Source organism: Alligator mississippiensis, chromosome 5, assembly GCF_030867095.1.
Source record: "Alligator mississippiensis isolate rAllMis1 chromosome 5, rAllMis1, whole genome shotgun sequence".
Classification (NCBI taxonomy): domain Eukaryota; kingdom Metazoa; phylum Chordata; order Crocodylia; family Alligatoridae; genus Alligator; species Alligator mississippiensis.
The window spans coordinates 101419211-101439748 of NC_081828.1; the positions used below are offsets into that span (position 1 = coordinate 101419211).

Sequence of the window (20538 nt, forward strand, 5' to 3'; positions counted from 1 at the left end):
CTCTGAGCATGGCAGTGCATCCCCTACAGAAAGGCGCCACTGATACTGCTGGCGGTGCCTGTGGGCAGTTGCCATTGGCTCCCCCTCCTCCCTTCGCCGCCGACACCACCGGTGGTGTCTGCAGGCGGTCCACAATTGCCACTGGCTGCTGTTGCCGGCAGCGTCTGCGGGTGGTTGCCGACTGCCAGTCAGTGCTTGCCACTCCCCACCCCCCACTGTTGACAGTGCTGTGGCTGTCTGCCAGAGCCCCCCGCTTACCACCACCATGCTCCCGCCACTGACAGTGCCGCCGCCACCTGCCAGAGCTTGCCATGCCCTCCCCAGCCTCTGGGGGCACATGGCATTCATGGATGATCCCAGCAAGGTGAGGCTCCAGCATTTTTTGAAGATACCCAGAGATACCCAGAGTAGGTGATTGCATCACCTCTGGCGGAAGTCTATTTCACTCAAGTTGTAAAGAAGTTTTTCCTTATGTCTAATCTAAAGTGGTCTTCTAGCAATTTATGACTGTTAGTCCTAGTCTTCCCCTGGGGAGCCCTGGTGAACAGACATTTTCCCAGTGCCTTACATGTGCCCCTTTCATATTTATAGGCTGCGACCAAGTCCCCTCTTAGTCTTCTCTTCTCATCAGATAACAAATGCAGCATCTTTTCTAACTTGTCTGAAGAGCTCCCAGCCTGTTCTGCTTTCAGAATGGGAGTGGGGAAAGAGAGTGGAGGTAGTTCAGTCTGGGGTTTTTTCAGCTCCCCTTAGAGGGTGGGCTGGGTATATTGGAGCCCCCCTCACCATGAGCTGGGAGAGTTCCACCCCACCCTTCAGCACTGCCTGGGGAGCCCCAAGAACAAGCTCTGTCTACTGCCTTTCCCCCCTCCCATTCTGAAAACAGCAAGCAATGGCAGAGAGCCTGGCAGCTAGATTCTCCTCCGCACCCCCCCCCCCGGAACCAACTTCTGTTTGGTTTGAGGTAACATTGTAACTCAGAACACTTTGCACAAATTATTTTGAATTGCAGCTGGGAGCTGCCCTTCTGTCTGCACCCCAATTCAGCAACAAAGTGATTTATTAGGTAGTTTATCCAATCTACTTATTTTAAATGGAATCTGTTTATCTCTGTACCTCTGCTATGTTCATTTTTATGCAGAGGATTATTTTAACGATAAAAATACGTTTTATTTCTCACAGTCGCCAAAATTTTTATCAGGATAAATAAACGTGTTTCTTAGAATTCTGGTAAAATGGATTATTTGATTCTTGCCTAGTTTTCACTAACATCACATTAATTTTCAACCTGCTTCAAAAGATCAAAAAAAAAATCTGACAAAGAATGCCACAAATCTCCATTTTCCAGATGTCTGACATCTGAGTCTAATTTCTGACAGGTTATTTTCAGTCACTTAAAAGTGATAGGGAAAGTTGTAGCTAAAATGTTATAGGGTTTGCAGGCCTCTGCCAGAAGATGTTTATCAGTGTCATTCTTGTAAATATCATGCCATGGTAGTTTCAGAGTAGATTTACTCAAATGATTCACTGCAATCAATTTATCTTTTGGATTTGGCCTTTTCTTCTCTTTTGGTCGTATTTCTGGCAGCTTTTGTGAAGGTTTCCATCTTCTTTCATTGCTTTCCTCACACCATTCCTCTCCTTGTTTAGTGCTCCCAACCTAGAAACTTTAAAAATGACAAGATTATCAGGACCAGATTAAATCATGTCTTATGCCTGTCTTCTGATTTTTGACCTCCCCATGCTCTTCTTCCCCAAATTTATAGCAAGTAAGGCCACTTTGGCCTCCACTGTGAGAGATCTCACTGAAGGAGCCAACCACAAGAAAAGTGCCGTTGTGCTAAGTGCTGTATTGTCACCTAGTATGAGACAATCCCAGAAAAGTTTAGTATTTATTGCAGAGCACAATGGGAGAACTGGAACTGATTTTTAAACTTGGTTCATATAAGGGCTATAAAATATCTATTATGTGTAACTTTTAATCGGAGCCAAGCTGGTGACCCCGAAGTAAGCTTGTGTACATATCCACAGACAATGTGCCCTCACTCTTCTAATCCTTCCTTTCTTGTCTCAGTTTGTGTCATAGGAAGTGGGGCTCCATGTGGCTCCTTGAATTCTAGTACCCATCATTAAATCTAGAACACAAGTCACAATTTGGTTATAGATCAAAGTATATAATTTTACACAGATACAGTGACGTATTGCCTCAGGTAACTGTTAGGATTCTGGGGATCATCCTGGCTTAGATAAATAACATTGCGTGGTCTAGTGATGTCTCATTTCAGAGAGCTTAACTATATGTAACAGTTCCTCTGTCTGGTTTTCCTTTGAGTGAGTCTTCAGCTTTTTCATTTAAAAATATATAAGCTTCACTTACTTAAGCTAAAGAGCCAGCTCTCTTAACCAGGAGGTGACAGAAGACTAAAGACTATAGTCTAGGTGAACATTCCCTTAGACTACAAAACAGACTTGAGAGGGAATCTTTGTCAATGTTTGTTTTTCCTAGCACACATTACTTTAGATTACAAGGTACTGGATGGTAGTCTCTCTTCTTTTGCTTTCCCCAAATTATGGAAAAGCTTAATCTTTTCTTGACATCATAAGATTGCTTTTAGCACAAGGCATAATTTTACAAGTTGGCTCTGATGATTACTATATTATGTCATCATCTTTCATATGGCGTCAAATATCAACTTTCAAATCTATGAGCCACTGTCTGGTATTATCACTCATTGTACAGATTCCATCTACCCCTTCTGGGCATTTGTAGAAATTGCTGCTTTCAAAAAGGGCTGTGCTGTTCGTTGGACAACACATTTCACATAGCAGGCTATCCAAGATGTTCATAGCAGGCTATCCAACACTGATGTTGCTTGACGTTCATCCAAGATATTGTCATTGCTCATCTGAAGCATGCATATCCAGATCTCAGTCTGTTCACCCTGACCCACACTTCTCTGTCAAGATTGTGCCCAATGGGGGATTCATTTGATGTTGGTATAAAATTATTATGTTTGTTCTGGGTACAGGTCTTAAGTTTGTTTTCTGCAAACACTATTTTGAACAAAACAATTTGCAAAATGTTCATGAACACATGAATAAAATGCAGTGGGCTCATGGTGAAATAAAGGTGTGGCTTAGAATCCGAAAAAAATATTTATGAATGTTTTGCTTCATTACTTGTCCATTTCTTGTTCAAGCTCTCTGTTAAATCTTAGCTTGGTTGCAAGTAACAAGTAAGCTGGAAAAATGTTTTATTATATAATTTTATTTAGCTCCTTGTTAGATATGATGTGGGATTTGTATGGTACAACTTCTATAGAAATCAATGGGAGTTTCACAACCAACTTAGAAACATTGCTGATTGGTCTGTATGAGATTTTTACAAATAAAAAACAGAGTAAAATGTGTAAGCTAAATGAAAGTCTTGTTTTTTTTTTTTAAGTCTGAATGAGACTTAATTTTTTTAAACAAAATCTAGTGAAATGTCTTTTCCCATTGGTTATTTATTGATTGCTTATTGATTGAGTTATAGCCACTCTCAGGATTTATTTCAATATGCTGGATATGGAAATGTAGCAGAAAGCCCACCTTGTACATTTCCCTTCTGGACATTGATATAACAGAAGCCCCTTCTTGCATGCCCCTTCCTCCCCCATTTCGTGTATTTCTTTTTCCTTCTAAGCATTGGCAGAGACCTAGCACACTCATTGCATGGGTGTGGCAAGGCTCAGAGCTAGCCAGAAAGCTGAAGTGGTTTTCTTTAAGAGAAACCTACAAACTATATCTACATATCAATTAAGCTCACTGTCACTAAAAAAAACAAAAGAATTAAAATATCCACTTCAAAGACTGTAAATATATCCTGGTGTTAACCTAATTCGCTGTTCCCAGTAGCCTTTGATCCTTACTACCTCACACTGCATTTTTATATATTTCTCACAGTTCATTTTTATATTTCATCTGTCTCATATTTACCATGGAATTTTGTATTTTATGTTTTATACTTTTAAACCCTTAAGGAATATACTCCCTGTAGAATGAAGTTATACCCTGGACCATTGTTAAAAACTGAATTGTATTGTAATTGTAAAGTGATAACATCTGCTATATTGGGCTCATCCCCCTTGAGTGAATGTGAGTATGTATGGTGATATGTAAGTAATTAAATGACAATAGACTAGCCAAAGGAACTTACCATTATAAAATTCTACCCTACAAGCCATTTTAGGCTAATCAAGCCAAGCAACTGATTCCTGGGACTGAGCACCCCCGCTATTGACTGTTCCTGCAATCCTTAATAATATCATTGTTAATTAATCAAAATCACAAAGTGAATCCTAAAACTGCACTATCAGATAAGCAAGACCCCTGTGACTAACAGCTGTCAGGCACTACTCAAGACCCACATGGGACAGCTGCCTCCAGATTGGGCAGCCACGATGATGCTGGGGGATCACACAAGTCTGCCAGAAAGCAATAAAAGGCAGTGAAGTGTGACCCTCAGGGATGCCCTCTCATCTAGCACCTGACCTACTGAGACACAAGGGCAAGCAGGTGACCCCCTTCTGGAGAAGACATTGCCTTGAAGGAAGCTGACCATCAACAGGAGACTCCAGGGCCTCAAATAGGTAGACATACTGACACCAGTGTTCTCACAGTCACTACAGCAGCTACTATACACTATACTACATGGGTCTGAATGACATGGGTTTGAATGAGTGACTGAGTGCGCGTGCGCGCGTGTGCGTGTGCGCGCGTGCGCTAAGGTGACTAGTACTCGTCATAACTCAAAGTTTGCATTTATGATTTTATTGATAACTTCACATCCCATACAATAAATTAAAATTCATTATGATCTTGTGAGTTGATCTTTTGTGGCCAACAGAAATGTAGAGAGAGAGAGAGAGTACTGGGTAAGTTACCTATCCTACTCCAATAGGGAAGAACTTAAACAGGATAGTACACTAAGTTACCAAATAATTTTTGAGGAGTTTGTTATGACATTAGAGTGGATATGACTAATACGAACACTTATAGCAATTAAGGAATATTTCACCTTAAGAAATTCTCTTAAAAAACATAATGTTAACACAACAGTAAGGCTGAGCACAAGCTTTATCTTTCAGCCTCAACCCAACATTATCTTATCTTGAAATCCTTGTCTTAAAAACTGTCATGAGAGTTTTTAAGTCCGATTACGTGAACTATTCTGTTTGAGGCTGTTTGAATTATGTCATCAGTGGTCTCACACTGTGAAAGAGTGAAGTTTCTAAAGGAAGTCTCTAAATGGTGCAACTTTCAAGCCAAGGAGTCAAAAAGGAGAAGAAAAAAAAAAGGTTATTTCTACCCACTTCTATTCTACCCACAGAATTTCTCCTTCATATAGACAAGGACAGTGGTGTTTAACTTGCTTTCTTATGCAATTAATTTTTCCAGTATCAGCAAGCCCTAAGAGGGTGTCACAAATTAATTAATTACAAATTAATGTACTATGTGTAGCTCTTTATTTAATAACAATCTTGTCTAAGGCTCCAGAATAGCACAAGAGAAATGAGAGTGGGGAAAAATCCTCTTGGAAAATTAGGTGTATCACTACTGCATCAGAGTTAATTATTTAATAAAAATAAGACAATTGTAGAAAATAATGAGGTCTCTGACTGTCAGAATCTGACAGGAGTGGATTAAAGGTAGGAGAAAGCATAACTTTTTTCCTTCCTATTTCCAGGTTGCTATTTCTAACCTAATCAGAGCTTTTACTTAAAATGGTGCCCTTTTATTTTTCTTTCAGGAAAAGTTTCATGCTGAATTGAACTTACTCTCCTGATCAGGTGAGGCACAGAAGTAATACCACATGACTGCCATGATAGCTAGGGACAGACATTTCACATAAACTGGTTTAAGTGATCAGAAACTGATTTAAACCTGTAGCAGAACATAAATTCAGTGCATATAAACCAGGTTCAAAATGGCTTTAACTGGTTCAAGATGAACCTGATTGAATTTAGTATCGGACTGTGACTGTCGGGACTCGAACACCTGGTCTCGAGTGGCTTTACCCCATATGGTGGGTGATGTTCTCTTTGCCCGCTCTGGTTGCTGCTCAAGTAGCTGGTCTCTCCCGAGGCGGATCACCAGTATCTTGCCTGCCATGACTTTGAATATTCCCAGTGGGGGCTGCCTCCTCAGGGTCACTTGGTCAGGTACGGTCTACTCAATGGTCACTTATGGGGCTCTGCCACCCCTACACCCCGTCCTTACTTCTCCTTTCTGGCTGGATGGACTACGTTGCTCCTCCTTGGTGGTGTCGAAGATACCAGTACAATCCCTGGTCAGGATCTATTCTTTTACGCCCGCCCGAATATCCTGAGTGATTAATGCCCTCTCCTTAACTTCCCCAACCCCTTCCTTTGGGGAAAAATAATGAAACCACCACTGCCACATTACTAGCCTGAGGCCTCAAAATCCTCCCTTCCTTATACTTCTTCTCCCACTCTCCACCCCTTTGCTTGGGGAAAATCAAAACTAAACTCACAAAGAAAAAGATAATTATCTTGTAGGCCCACTTGGGGATACCTAGTAGTCCCCTATCTATATTTCTGGTACTCTCACGCCCTTGAGGCTCCTCCCTTTAAACAAGGCTCCACAGTCGTTCCCCACCATCTCCTTTCTCTGGGCTGTCCTGAGCCGATTGCCTCAGGAATTCCCCACCGGGTTTTATTCCTCTTCTAACTTCAGGGCCCTTGCCCCCTTCTACCCAGGTTTTCCCTGGTGTTCCCCTCAAAGTCTTCTCCACAGGGCCGGCTCTTCCTCCTCCCTGTCAGTCCTCCCCAGCTCCCACCTGGTATCCTGTGTGTCGCTGCAGGCTTGCTCCTCTTTTCCTTGTTTGTAGTGCCTCTGCTGTCTCCAGAGGCTGTTCTAATTTTCTTCTGTCCCTGCTGACACGTACTTCCCCGTCGTCGGCACACTCCTCTTCAGGAGCCTCTTCTGGATCCCTTTCTGAAGCCCTGTGCTCCCTGGGCTTCTCCGTGGGATTGTTTAACTCCCGCATGCTTTTCTCTCTCTCTCTCTCTCTCTCTCTCTCTCTCTCTCTCTCTCTCTCTCTCTCTCTCTCTCCCCTCCTTTCCTTGCTGTTGGCCTCCATCTTTATCTTCGCTGGCCGGCGTTTGTTGCTGATGTCATCAGCCGGTCTTATTCGAATAAAGATGCAGCTGACGAGCCATGTGGGTTCTCCTTCTTGCTCCCGCTGTGCTGCTGATCCTGCTGCAGGTAAGTGTTTTCCATTTATTTCCTTCTTTTGTTTTATGGTGTCCCCTCCTTGCTCCTCCCTGTGACACAGACTTAACTGATTTGGGTCAAACTGGTTTATGCACTGTCTGTCCCAGACCCCTTCTTGGTTTCAGTTAAATCAGACTCCCCCAGCATCCCAGATTCTTTACAGTCATGGACTAGGCTGGGCTGTGCTGTCTGCTCCGGAGAACAGGGCTGGCCCCACCCTTCTGTTCCCTATCTGGAGCTCCAGCAGAGACTGGAGGCACAGCAGGGTCTGCCTGGCTTCCCCCTGCCCCACCCCTCCTTCACCATTTGCTGCTCAAGCGGGATCCCCCCTTGCACCCTCTGATTTCCCACAACACAGACCCCAGCCCCATAGACCCTAGGCATGTGGTATGCTAGTTAATGCTGAAAGGTGTGTGTGTGTGTGTGTGTCTCCAATTTCAGGAGGATAGGACAAGCAGACAGAATGTTTAGGGCTTTTTGGAGCTAATCAACAGGTCAGCTGGTAATGTCCCTCCATTCCTTCCTTGGAAAAAGCTGTTTAAGAAGAGCTTCAACTAATGAGAGAAGGTTTTGTTTTCTTGATGGGCTGCTAAATGCTGTGTTATCAGCTCCCCACTGGCTCCCTCACCTGCTAGGTTTGCTGCAGACAATATGAAGAAGCAGGGAGAGGATTGAAATGCTAAGTATCATTAACAGATGCATGAACTGCACCCCCCCCACCCATTTGCCTTGGAGTGCTAGCCGGGAGGTTGGGTTCTGGCAAGTCGGGAGGTTGGGGTCTCCCACCCCTTGAACAGTGAGAGGAGAAAAGTCTGGGCAGGCCGGGTGAGGGTTTAAACCCCTCCCTAATCAGAGTGTCCTGCTGGGGCCTGACTGCACACCCCTCTCAGCGCAGTACTGAAGAAGGGAAGGGAGGGCTGCTCTAGTGCTGCCTTCTCCCCTGGTTTCTAGCCTGAGCCACTGTAGGCATGTGCCTGCATTTCCTCAGTCCGGAGGAAATGTCCATGCACTTGCAAATTGGTTCAACCTAGGCAGGTTAGACTAACTTGCAAAGATTGAATCAATTCAGGCTCAGGCTTTTTGAATGTTTGTCCCTAACTCAAGTGACTAGATGCCTAGACTGACCTCTCTTCAATTTAATAATCCAAACATGTTGTGAGCAACAGGTTAGAAAAATATATACTTTTCCTAATGGAGAGGGGAAACCAAATCAAAATGCTTCTGTGAGATGCTTTCCACAACAAAAAGCAAAGAAACTACTCCTAGTGCAAAGGAAATTACCTGACTTCTAGGGCTTTTGCTGTTAGGAGAGAAGAATTGGCAAATCCTTAAGGGATTTAGCTCTGTGTGGGTGCATCTACTCATGCAATTAGCACATCACCATACACTCTGATGCAGTTTGCACTGGAGTTGATTGCTCCTGGGCACAGTGTTTGAACATGTGCCTGGGACCACAGCATGTTGAGCCAGGGTGGAGTAGCCCCGGCCTGCCAGGAAGCCCTAGGGGTCAGCCTTCCAGCCCAAAGCTGCTTTGCCATGTCTCAATGTGTTGTGGAGGGGCTGGCTGGGGCACAAGGGTACTATAGTGTGGGGCTAGGCAGCAGGGATGGTCACCATCTATGTGTGTGTGTAGGTTCATATAATAACTCCGCTGGAGGATAGTACTTGTCCCAGACATATGTAGATACACCTTGTTAGTATCAGCTAGCACAGTGACATAGAAGTTAGAGCCTGAAAAGCTACACTGGTATATTTTACTATTATTTATCCTCTCAGGGTCAGATTAATCCCTATAGCATATTTCTTTTATTCAGCCCCAACATTTTTCAGCACCAGTACATTATTCCAGGTTCATTCATATGCTAAAGCTCAGGGCTCAGGGCAATATTAGTAGAAGGCCTGAAGAATTTTGCGCACAAACATGGAGAGGATTGTTTGCTAGAGTTCATCTGGTGAGAAGTTCTGCATTGTAGTTTATCTTTGGATAACAAATGTGAAGAAAATCACACTTTAACCTTTTCTCATTTGCTACGGGGAGATAATTAAACAGACTTTTTTGTAGAGTCACCGAAAAAACACAGTTAACAACCTCAAAAGCTGTCTCAGCAATGGTTTTACTTCCAGATTTGTCATGAACATAAGCAGTTGTGGTTTACTGTTATAAAATAGGTCAAGGCTTAAAGCACAATTAATTAAATGTGCTTCCTGTAGCATTTCCTAGAACTCTATGGTTGAATGTATTCCATTAGGTATCCACACCATTTCTGTGACTTACATATCAAAAACTTACCTATCAACAAATATTGCTCACAAGTTCACTGATCTCTCTCTTGATAATATCCATCTGGCTTATCTTTGCATGACTTGTTTTGCCTTATGTGTTTCATTTTCTTCATTAGTTTTGTTGACAGATGTTTGATTGGCTTTTACCACATTATTCTTTCACACTGAAAACAAGGTAAGCGCTGCATTTTATTAAGATTCTCAATTAATGTTACTCTCAGGTTCTCAAATATTCCAATCAAGTACTAAAGTTAGCAATATCATTGGATATGTGTTTTCAAGGAGGGATTGTTCCTGTGAAGAAGAGTTCTTCTACTGGGGTGGTGGTAGAGGGCATTGTGCAAAACAACACAAAACATCACAAACATGTTTGTGCATAATGTACTCCCAGGTCGAGTATATAATGTATTCTACTTCTCAGGGTAGTTCTACACTGCAGGCTGTGCTGTAGTATTAGAGAGACCCCAGCTAGCTTTAAGCTTCCCAGATTGGGAACTGACAGCAGTTCAGTCACAGCAGGCAGATTTACCTGCTTTTCCAGTGTATGGGCAGAAGATATAACTGTCACCCCCTTTAAGAAGTATAGCATACCTCTGCTTTCCGGCTCATGATGGTTCTAGTGGTTCTGGTGATCAGAAGATGGATGAAGAAGGGGTGAGTCATTGGGCCACCTATTTCCTGGCACCCCTCATTCCTTCAGACTCCACTGAGGGTGTTGTGTCCTACACTGAGTTTACAAGAGTAATTACAGGGCAGTCCCTGAGTATGGGGATTGCAATTCAGCCTAGTCTGCCTTGGGGCTCTGAAAAAGAGTGTGGAGAAATGGAGGCTTCATACTTTTTCTCCACCTAATGCACACCTGCATAAAGGCCAAGTAGCAAACAATTCAAAGCATCTGCTTCTTGGTGTGTGTGAGCATGTGTGATATCTGCGTGTATGTGAGTAAAGGTAAGTGTAGGCTGTGGTTGCTTGTGTTTTCTCCTGCAACACTTGTGTCCTCTTGGCATGCAAGTTACAACTTAAAATCACCCTCCCTCAAATTATTTTGCTGCTTAATATGAGTAAAAAGGTAACTCTTTATCACCAGCTTCCTGTCTTAAAGATTTTTCCAGGATTAGAAAAACAACATAGAATTATCCCCAATATCCCAGCTCCCCTACTGAATAGATATGGTCAATTGTTTTTTCATAAAAATATTTTCTTGAATTTTTGTAATACTTAAATCAGCTCTTCTGAGTTTTCATATATTGCAGTTTTTCCTCTGGGGCAGGAAAGAAACCCAGAGGACTGGTTTGGGAGCTAACAAATATCTAAAGTGTTGGGTATTGCAAGAAAAAGAGACTTTGTGCAGTATTGTTGGGTATCACATGCCCTTTTGACCTAACTCATTTTTTATAATTATTACTTCCAGACCTCATCCAGTGAACTAAAAGCTTGGTTGTAGCTTGTTCTAAGCATAAACCTCACTGCTAAAAAAATGATCTTGTGAAACAGCTCCGAGCTCTTAGTTCCTATTTTTACCACCAAATTTGCCTGTAGCTGCCAGCTTGAATTGCTTCTATCTTCTCTGTGCATAGAGAACAACTAGGGGAACAGAGGAAAGAAGGAAAAGGGAGGAATCTTTAAGGGTTTTGATTATCCAAAGAACAGGAAAGAATCTGATGTTAAAAAAATCCCAAAAACTTCAGAACCACCATTTTAGGTAGTTCACCTAATTTCTCCCGTTCATTCTCTCCTTTCTTATATCTAACCAATTGACACCTATGTATTACAATACAAATCAGTAGAATATCCTGAGACAAAAATGCAAGTTAGTTCTGGCAGTTATTTTGTTTGATTTGTGCATCGTTGCTTTGCAGGGTTGGAAAATGTATTGTTCAGGAAAGCTTCCCTGGTCTTTAAGTTCTTACGTCTGTATTTTGATTTGGGGGCATATTTAAGGATAAGGTTATGATATTAACCATTGCGTTTTTAATGTTGTGCATCATGAAGAGGAAATACAACAAAACATAGCTTGGGTCAAGCTTCCAAAAACCTTTGACTTGCAGAGTATGATTTGCATTGACTTTACACTGTTTGGAAAGAAAAGAGGTGTAAGGCTGTCTACTCTTAACAGTTCTGATATTTATCCATCTCCTGTGACAGCTATGGTTTAGTATCTGTATATTTACTGGTCTGCTGTGACCCTATAGATTGTGCTAAAATGACCTAAATAATCAGTCATTATATATGTTATATTTAAGGGTAAAATAATCTTAATATATAACTTTCTCCCCTTTCTGAACATTTTAGCCCTTATAAATTCCTGCCATGGTTGTCTTTAATCATAAGAAGAAAACTTATAGTAGAACATGAGCAGTATAACAATGAGCACCACTCATGATTATGCATGAAATATATTGAATCCAGTTCCTTCATTTCCACTGTGCCAGAGAGAGACAGAGGGAGGGAGAGAGGGCAGAATTTAGGTTCTGCTTATGATGCATTAACAATAAGCATGTTCAATAACCTTGCCAGTTTTTCTCTAAATTCCAATCAGGTGAACTGTCTAAAAATAAAGATTTGCATGGTTTCTTTGGTTTGGATAGGGAAGATGCTGCCTCAGGAAGGGGGTTGGGCTAGATGACCTATGGAGGTCCTTTCCAGTCCTACTGCTTAATGATTCTTTGCTCCATAGGCTTACGATCTCTTTGGGGAGCTGAGTGGGAGATAAGTCTTCTATGTTCCACCAGACTACTGGATATTCCTGGATAAGTCTTCCCCTTTGTTTCTCAAGTTGGAGCTATTCCATATTATATAAATAATTTATGGTTCATTGGATATGGACTTGAGCTTGTTTCCCACATCCCCTGTAAGTGAGGAAAGCACAAGGCTTTTGGCTCTTCTGTAGTTGGTGTGCCCATTTTCTGTTTTTATTTTGCACATAATTTTTAAAGATTGGAAAAAATACATTTGTGGGATGGAAAAGCAGTTTCCCATCCAGTTCTACATTAAAGACATAGGCATGAGACAAGGGTGAGGTTTCAGGATATAACAAGGAGCTTCTACCTGGTCACAGGGCAGTGGCAGGGTAGGTAAGGTATCTTGCTGTGACTTTGGAGGTGTAAATCACTGTGTTCTAGACTCAGGACAAAGCCAGTTGGCCCAGTTCTAAGAGACTATCTGAGCATGTGGTCTGAGGAATCAAAAGGTGGCAGCTGGATGTGATGTGGGCCAAAACACTGTGCGTTGTTGGCTAAAGATAGGGGTGGCTTACCCATGTTAGTCCAATGGGCTGCTAGACTAGGTGGACCTTTGACCTTCACCTTGATTTGTGAAGAGGAGGAGAAAGTAATATTTAAGGCAGAAAGCAGGCCATGCATCATATAGACAGTCTGATTAATGCCAGCATCCCCAAACCCTAGAAACATTTAGGATGAAATCCTGAAGGTCTTCCTGAGTAAGGTGTAATGAATGAGATCTCTGGGGCAGGTTTATGGGACTTTAGTGGTTGGAAACTTTGATGTATGGGGGACACAGATACAGGAAAAAATAGCCTCGCTTTTTAGATAAGATGCTGAGCTTCAGATCAAAAAGCCTGCTGCTTTCTGACTGAGTTCTAGATTTTACTCTTTTCAACACCTGCTAAATTTGTTCTCAGACTCAGTTTTGAAAACCCAGAGCTGCATGGCAACTTAAAGGAATGTTAATGGGAAGAGATTTTTGCAAACCTGGCCTCCAGTAGCATGTATGAGAACCTGTCAAGGAGATACCAGGTATTTGTACAAAACATCCAGTTTTGGATTCAGTTCTGCTCCCATGGAAGTCAGTGAAAAAAACAAAGCAAAACAAAAACATCTGATTGCAGTAGTGTAGAATCAGTCCGTTTACTTGTATAAGGGGAAATTATATTCTCAAATAAAATGGGATCTCTTTTTACAATTCCTGACCTTTCCTGAAACAAAATTTTAGACCTAAATTCATTAACAGGGAGGCCATATAGCAGCTTATACCTGCTCTAAAGCCCTTTTGTACTGCAATATGGTGTTTAGTGGACGAGGGATATATCAGAGTCAGATTCATAGGGTGTTACTTTCCCAATAGCATTGACACCCTTTTAACATTGATACCTGCATTTTAACATTGTCACCCTTTTTTGTGAATAAAAAAATGGTCAAGTTGAACATGAATGTAATGAATAAAATAAAGGTTTCTTAACTGGTAATTCCAGATGATTGACATATGCAACAACAGTGGGTATGGCATGTTGGGGAATCCACATGTACTTTAATGAATTCTGTTTAATACTAAGGGTTCTCTATGCCCGAGCACAAACTCCATGTTGAATGTGAGGCTTATCTGCCTTCTCTGTTTTGTTTTCTTTTTTTTTTAATCCTCATGTTGTTAAACCTTTACTTGCATGGAAATTTACGTGGTGTTTTACTTATGTGGAAACCCTTTGGAAAAAAGTTTTCTATTATCCACTGCAAACAGTTTTGTTGAAGTATGAACTTTGGGGAGAGATAACTAAGTAACAGTGGGAGTCTTTGATCACATGACAAGGCTGGTCAGCAGTCACTTGACAAAGGGGACTGGAAATTATGGAAGAAAGTCTCTGGAGGCATGTTAGAGAGAGAGAGGGCAGAAGAAATCAGACACTGAGGAAAAATGTTGGCTGAGGGAATGAGAGGAAAGTCCATAACTTCAGAGGAGAAACCATGTGTAAGAGAGGAGGAGGAAAGGAAGAATCTTAGACTTGTTAAAGGTCTCTAATCTAAACCTAGAGAATGCTCAAGAGTGGTGAGGTACCCAGGTTATAGCCATATTGGTCTGGAGGCAAAAGGAATTAGAACCGGTGGTAGAGGCGATATCTTTTATTAGACCAACTAGATTTTTGCGAAAAAAAGGTTTTTAATTGCAAGAGTGGTGCAGAAACAGAAGCAGGAAGATACACAAGCTGGTTTTCTTGTTTTTTCCCTAGTTCTGTATATTGCTTGTGATAGTAAAAGTGCATATAAACTTTCAAATATATAGGGTTTTGTAACCTTTACTGAGCCTCTGTGTCTGTTTGCTTCAGTTATCATGCGTCCTTGAAAAGGTGAATTGTAAATGCAAAGCTGGGCCTTTGCTAAAGGTACTGGGGGAGGGCGAGGGTCAATACTGGTTCTAAGACCGTTTATGTAATTAGGTTCTAAGGGTGCATTTTTCACAAAGGGAGAGAGCTGGTGCCCATAAAGCATACCAGAGAGGACAGAAAACGAGTAGGTGCTGCAGCCTGCTTGGACAAAGGGAGGTGTATGGGACTTAGAAGCCTTTTCAGTGTTTAGCTGGGGGAGCTTTACACAGGGTTGTAACACCATATTTTTTTTTTTTGCTCCTTAAATGATCTTGGACTCGATGGGCATTTTTACACGTGCTCTGAGGGTGGCGGGAGGTGTGTGTGGGGGGCACTTTAATAAAAGCGGCTCTGAGAGCCACTCTAATCAAAGTGTCCACAGCATCTCGTTTATCACCATTCCCACACCTGAAAATGGCAGAGGGCACTTTAACTAAAGCTTGTTTGATAAGTTTTAGGGCTACCACCACTATTTTGAAGCACAGGGACACTGATACAGAAGACTCAGAGGCTGCTGGAGGTGCACTAATTAGTGCACTCCAGCAGACTCTATTAATTGAGTCTGCTCATATGCACTGTAATTACCGCACATCAGAGCAGCATCCCTGCACATCTACAGGCCCTCTATAAGTTCCATGAATGGCTCTGGTATGTTAGTCAAATGGAACTATTCAATGCATTGTCTTTTGTGTTACAGGAACTCCTAAAGGAAGTTTTGTGCACCAAGGAAACTACTGAAAATTATAGTACAGTTCAGAAGTACAGTTTTTGTAATTCTGTTCACTGACACTCCACAAATAACCAGACAAAATCTTTAATTTTATCATTGTAGGAAATACTATCTTTGAAAGTCATGGTCCTGAGGGAGCAGTGTCTGTATTCACCAATTCAGATAGTTCCAAATTGTTATAACAGTTTTAGAAATATTGCTTTCAAGAACCAAAATAGTAAGAGACAGTAATAGGTCTTTTATTTTTATGTTAGCAGCTTTCCAGAAGATGGGGTAAAGAGCAGATAAATTTAATTTATGGATGATACTAAATTGGCAGGCAAACACCACTGAGTACAGATGAATTAGGAAAAGACATAGAGAATTTGCGACAAAGACAAGCCTTAATCCTTAGACAAACTAAGAAACTGGATATTTATATGGATGATAAAAATACCTGGAGTTTTTATAACTATTGCTGAAAAAAGTTTCAGCAAGGATATTAATCTTATGTTTCAAATTTAAGCCAATCTCTTATGCTGGGGGCAGAGTGTTCCCTATCTGTCTACTATACAGACTTACATGTTCAGAGGTATCTGATGAGTTACAAGATAATAGACTAGATGGATGCTGAATTTGGTCCACTATATCAATTTTTCTTGTTAGTTTCTGGATACCCACTCACTTCAATAGACATTGAAAGTGCTCTGTGCCCTTCAGCTTTGGGTCACTGGTAGAAAACAAAACATGTTTCTTCTTGGGAAAATGTGATATCAAACTTGAAATTTTACATTCTGTCTAATTCTGGCAGAGATAGATTAAATTGTTTTGGGGCCCTGGGCAAGAAGAGAATTGGGAACTGCTGGGGTGGGGGGTGTCTTTTCCCCCATGGGAGCTGGCTCTAGCAAGGGAAGAAACCTCTTCCCCTATTGCTGCTGCTGCTGCTGCAGCCAAGGTCTGACCCGGTTATCACTCACTCACTGGCCAGTTACAGTGAGTAATATAGAATAAGTGAGGGAATGATTTATTTGTGTATTCATTCGCATATTCCTGGTATATGCACAATGGGTATGCAAATGGTCTCATTTGCTTTGTATTGCTCACCATGGCTACTAGTAAGTGAATGAGAAATGGGTAAAAAATGAATAACTATTGTATACCTGGCAACACCATCCCCCCCGGCATCTGGGGTGGGGGTGGATGGCCTGTGCATTAATCTGCCTATAGATGATTCATAGATTCATAGATGCTAGGGTCAGAAGGGACCTCAATAGATCATTGAGTCTGACCCCCTGCATAGGCAGGGGGGTCGGACTCGATTCTGGGTTCCTCAGTATCAGAACCCTATGATTCTGGGTTCCTCAGTATCAGAAAGGTGTTGAGAAACTGGAATTAATACTGGGCAGGTTGATAAAAGTACCACTCTGGGTGTGGATTACAAATTAGTATAATTCATAAATCACAGTAATACCTACCTCTTTCAGAGTGCATTTAGGGGTTTAATAGGGCTCATGTGTGAGTGAAGAATAAAAAAATTAGGCATTTGCAATTTACTGAAATGATGATTAAGAGAGTATGTAAGAAGAAACTTTAAATATCTGAAGGGCCTGAATACCAAAGAGAAAAGAATGCTTAGGCCACTGGGAGCAAGGTGTGTGAGTAGAAGCAAAGGGGATCCAATTAAGCCAATGAAAATTTAGGCTGAATAAAGAGAAACGTTCTCTGAGCATAGCCCAAATGAAGTCCCATTCAGTCCTTGCACAGTTACTTCCTCCATAAGCACACTTTTATCTCCTGTTCTGAAAAGGAAGGGGGCATTTCTGCTGCTCCCCAGACTCAACGGACAGGTTTGTTGAATGGGGTCAAAGTGCACCAAGGAAACAGAGTGAAGGCTGAAGATGGAGCCTAGAGACATGTATAACTCCTTCCTGTTTCCAAAAAGGTGCTAATATGCAAGAAGCAAAGGTTTTTGCTGATATCTTTTATTGGACCAACTGTGTAGTTCAAAGAGATGCTAACCAAAGATTCAGGCACAAAGTGTTCTTCTCAGGTCACTATCTTCAGGTGACCTGAATGATGGTTAGCTGGGTTAGTTTGAAATCAGGCAGAAGTAGCATCTGAAAGTAGGTTGTTCTCTATGAAAGTTCATGCCCCTCTGACCCAGTTAGGGTAGGGTAGCACCTTAAAGACTACCTTCTACAGGGCACCTGAGGAAGGGTAGTTGCTCCCAAAAACTCGTCTGACCTCTCTCCAAACTACGCTGTTAGTCCAGTAAGAGATACTGCCAAAAAACCCTTGTTTTTTATGTATTTTGTGCAACGTCATGAATATAACACTTCAACCCTATTCAAAGGGGCTAACACAATGTCCAACATATTAACTTTTTCATTTATTTTGTGATGGAATTGACAAGAACTGTCACAACCAGAGGGGAATTCAGATCTATTGCTAGAGAGTGGTCTAGGAACCCCAAGGCACCCCTGGCCTCTGAGCCTTGAGGGCAGAGAATTTCTGTGCAGATGGCCATGACTTCTCATGAATCTTAGGGTATCTGTCAGATTTGAGAGCAGGTTTTTTTGCCTGTGCCCTTCACAATGAGCAATTTAGGTTAATCTCCAGAACGGAGTCCTCCTTTCTATGACAGTAGCTGCCACAATATGGATTTAGGGTCTTAATTTTAGACACTTACATATGAAAATCCTGGCCTGTCTGAGGTGTATTATTACTCACTGTGTCAGAACACCCAGCCTGGTTGTGCTACTGATCTTTTAGTCAAGAAATAACTTTAAATGATATAAGGAGATGCTCTATGTAGAGGTAGTTCAGTTTCCCATCTTCTTTTCATCAGGAACCCATTTCGTTTGCACTGACCAGAGGTGGGCAGTGAAAATTTCATGGTACCTGACTGGGAGATAAAACCTCCATTACCTGCTCACAGTGAGAATGGAGACTTTAGCCCTGGACCAGTGTGGCTGGGGCCAATCTTCCAGGCTTGCACAAGGGAAAGGTGAGAGAAAGAAATAGAAAATAGAAATGAAATAAGTCAAATAGAGATTAAAAAGTCACACTGCCAGAACAGAAGAGGGATCCAGATGAATTCTAGAGAATAAGTGTCTTTACATATCTTTGCATGATATAAATGGACAAGTGTGTGTGTCCATGTATAGTGATGTGAAAAACAAGAGAGCTGGGGGATTTTTCTAAACTGGTGTGCTTAATAAATAGGGAAATGTGTTTGGTATATTTGGCTGAAGTGACTTGGGAGTTTATAAAGTGACATTATCTTTCCAGTGTTGTTCTGTTTCCTTTATTTTCAAGAAAATTTTTAAGTTGTCCAATTTAAAAAAAAATCTCTTTTCTTGAGGTGCTTGAAATTGTGGAACCGGAAAATAGACTGGAAAATATGGACTAGAGGAAATATAAGAAATTGATTTAATGCATCACTAGAATTTACTTAGTTACTACTTGATGGGCACAGCAGATGAATTTCACTTGATTAGATTAATGAAAATAAGTGCTTCATCTATTGTGATTCAGATGGGGAATGGGATGTCTGAGGAAGTTTTTCTGGAAGAGATTGCACAAGAATGGGAGGTCTGAGCATTTATAGGTATGGGAGGTACAAGCTCAGAGGGTGTTGGAGGTTCAGGAGTTGCCTAAGGTTTGTTTCAATTGAACAGAGTGTATAGGAGATGCAACTGAATCTAGTGCTGTTCTGCTATCCCCTGCACTGTAGCACTATGCAGAACAACTCTTCTTTCCTCTGAAACAGATTTTTAATTAAGTCATCTTCCAAACTACAGAGAGTTATAAGCTGTCATCAGACAAAGATCCTGAGGGGATAGAGGGAACAAAGTCTAGGAAAGTCCAAGCCCAGAGGAGATCTTTAGCAAAACAGTTCTGCAGAAATTCTAACACTGAAAGCAAAATTAACATGAGCTGAAAACAAAATTACCTTATGACTCTCATCAAAATTGCAGCTGATCTATTTTCTGCTGAGTTGAATACAAAATACATTGTAAATAAAGAGTAGTGGGTAAGGGATGAGTTCAGTTGGGTAAGCCCCCACTATTTTTCCTATGTGTGTGACAGACAGTAGCTTCTGATTAGGACTAGTTGCTGTATTGAACTTAGACAGCAAGGTTCACTATCTAATTCATCCCAACATAGTAACTGTATGGAGAAAAAGAGGGCATACCCCTTACAGAGTATAGACTGCAATTTCTAGTCTCTTTGAACAAGTGACAGGGGACTAGATATGCCATGAACTACCATGGAGCTAAATGCGTGATTTAGAAGCAGGGCAAAAGTTAAGTATCTAGCTCACATAGTTTAACATGCTGACTACAAGATCACAGAAATAACAGTGTCAGAAAACCAACCCCACAGATAGCATATCTAAAGTAAAATGAAAGTGTAATCTTACTGATATTTCCAGTTCAAGTTCCCAGGCTTGTTTACCCAGCAGCAGTGTGAGTAAGACGGCTCCTCTTGAAATGACCAATCATTCTGATCTTCTTTCTGGGAGTCTGGGGCAGTTTGACTGGTTCAGATGAAATATGTAGAATGCTTGAGGATATAAAAGTGTATTGAGGGAACAGGGCTGATTTAGTCTGCAGAAGAAAAGACTGAGGGGGGATTGAATAGCAGCCTTCAACTCCCTGCAGGGGGGTTACAAAGAGAACTGTTCTCAGTGGTGCCAGATGACGAAACAAGGAGCAATGGGCTCAGGCTGCAGCAAGGGAAGTTGAGGTTGATTATTAGGTAGAACTTTTTCACTAGGAGGGCAATAAAGCACTGGGACAGATTACCCAGAGAGGTCGTAAAGTCTCCATCCTTGGAGATTTTCAAGACCTGGCTAGACAAAGTCTTCTCACAGACATCAATCCTATTGGTATTAGTGGCCCAGATTCTCACAGACATCAATCTTATTGGTATTAGTGATAGATAGATAGATAGATAGATAGATAGATAGATAGATAACTTAGTATCTACAGAGATCTGGGGTTGAGTTCTTTCAGTACTTGCAAGAGATCTGCTTTATTCTATGTCCCATTCCATCAAGAAAACAACATAAAATTCTTCACAATTTTACATCCACTGTCTGGAAGGCTCAGTTCTGACAGCTAAAGTCCCCAATACCATATATATTGGAGAAGAGTAAGCAACCAAA

At 41.5% G+C, this 20538-nt stretch overlaps 1 long non-coding RNA gene across 1 annotated transcript; it reads right to left on the reverse strand.

Moving 5' to 3' along the window:
* Nucleotides 1–1038: 1038 nt before the first annotated feature.
* Nucleotides 1039–19894, reverse strand: LOC109282643 (uncharacterized). The gene is made up of 3 exons (XR_002089674.2): nucleotides 19792–19894; nucleotides 9569–9725; nucleotides 1039–1667 (listed from the first exon to the last, which is right to left on the reverse strand). It is a non-coding gene; the product is annotated as an uncharacterized LOC109282643 (long non-coding RNA).
* Between the last annotated feature and the right edge of the window lie 644 nt (nucleotides 19895–20538).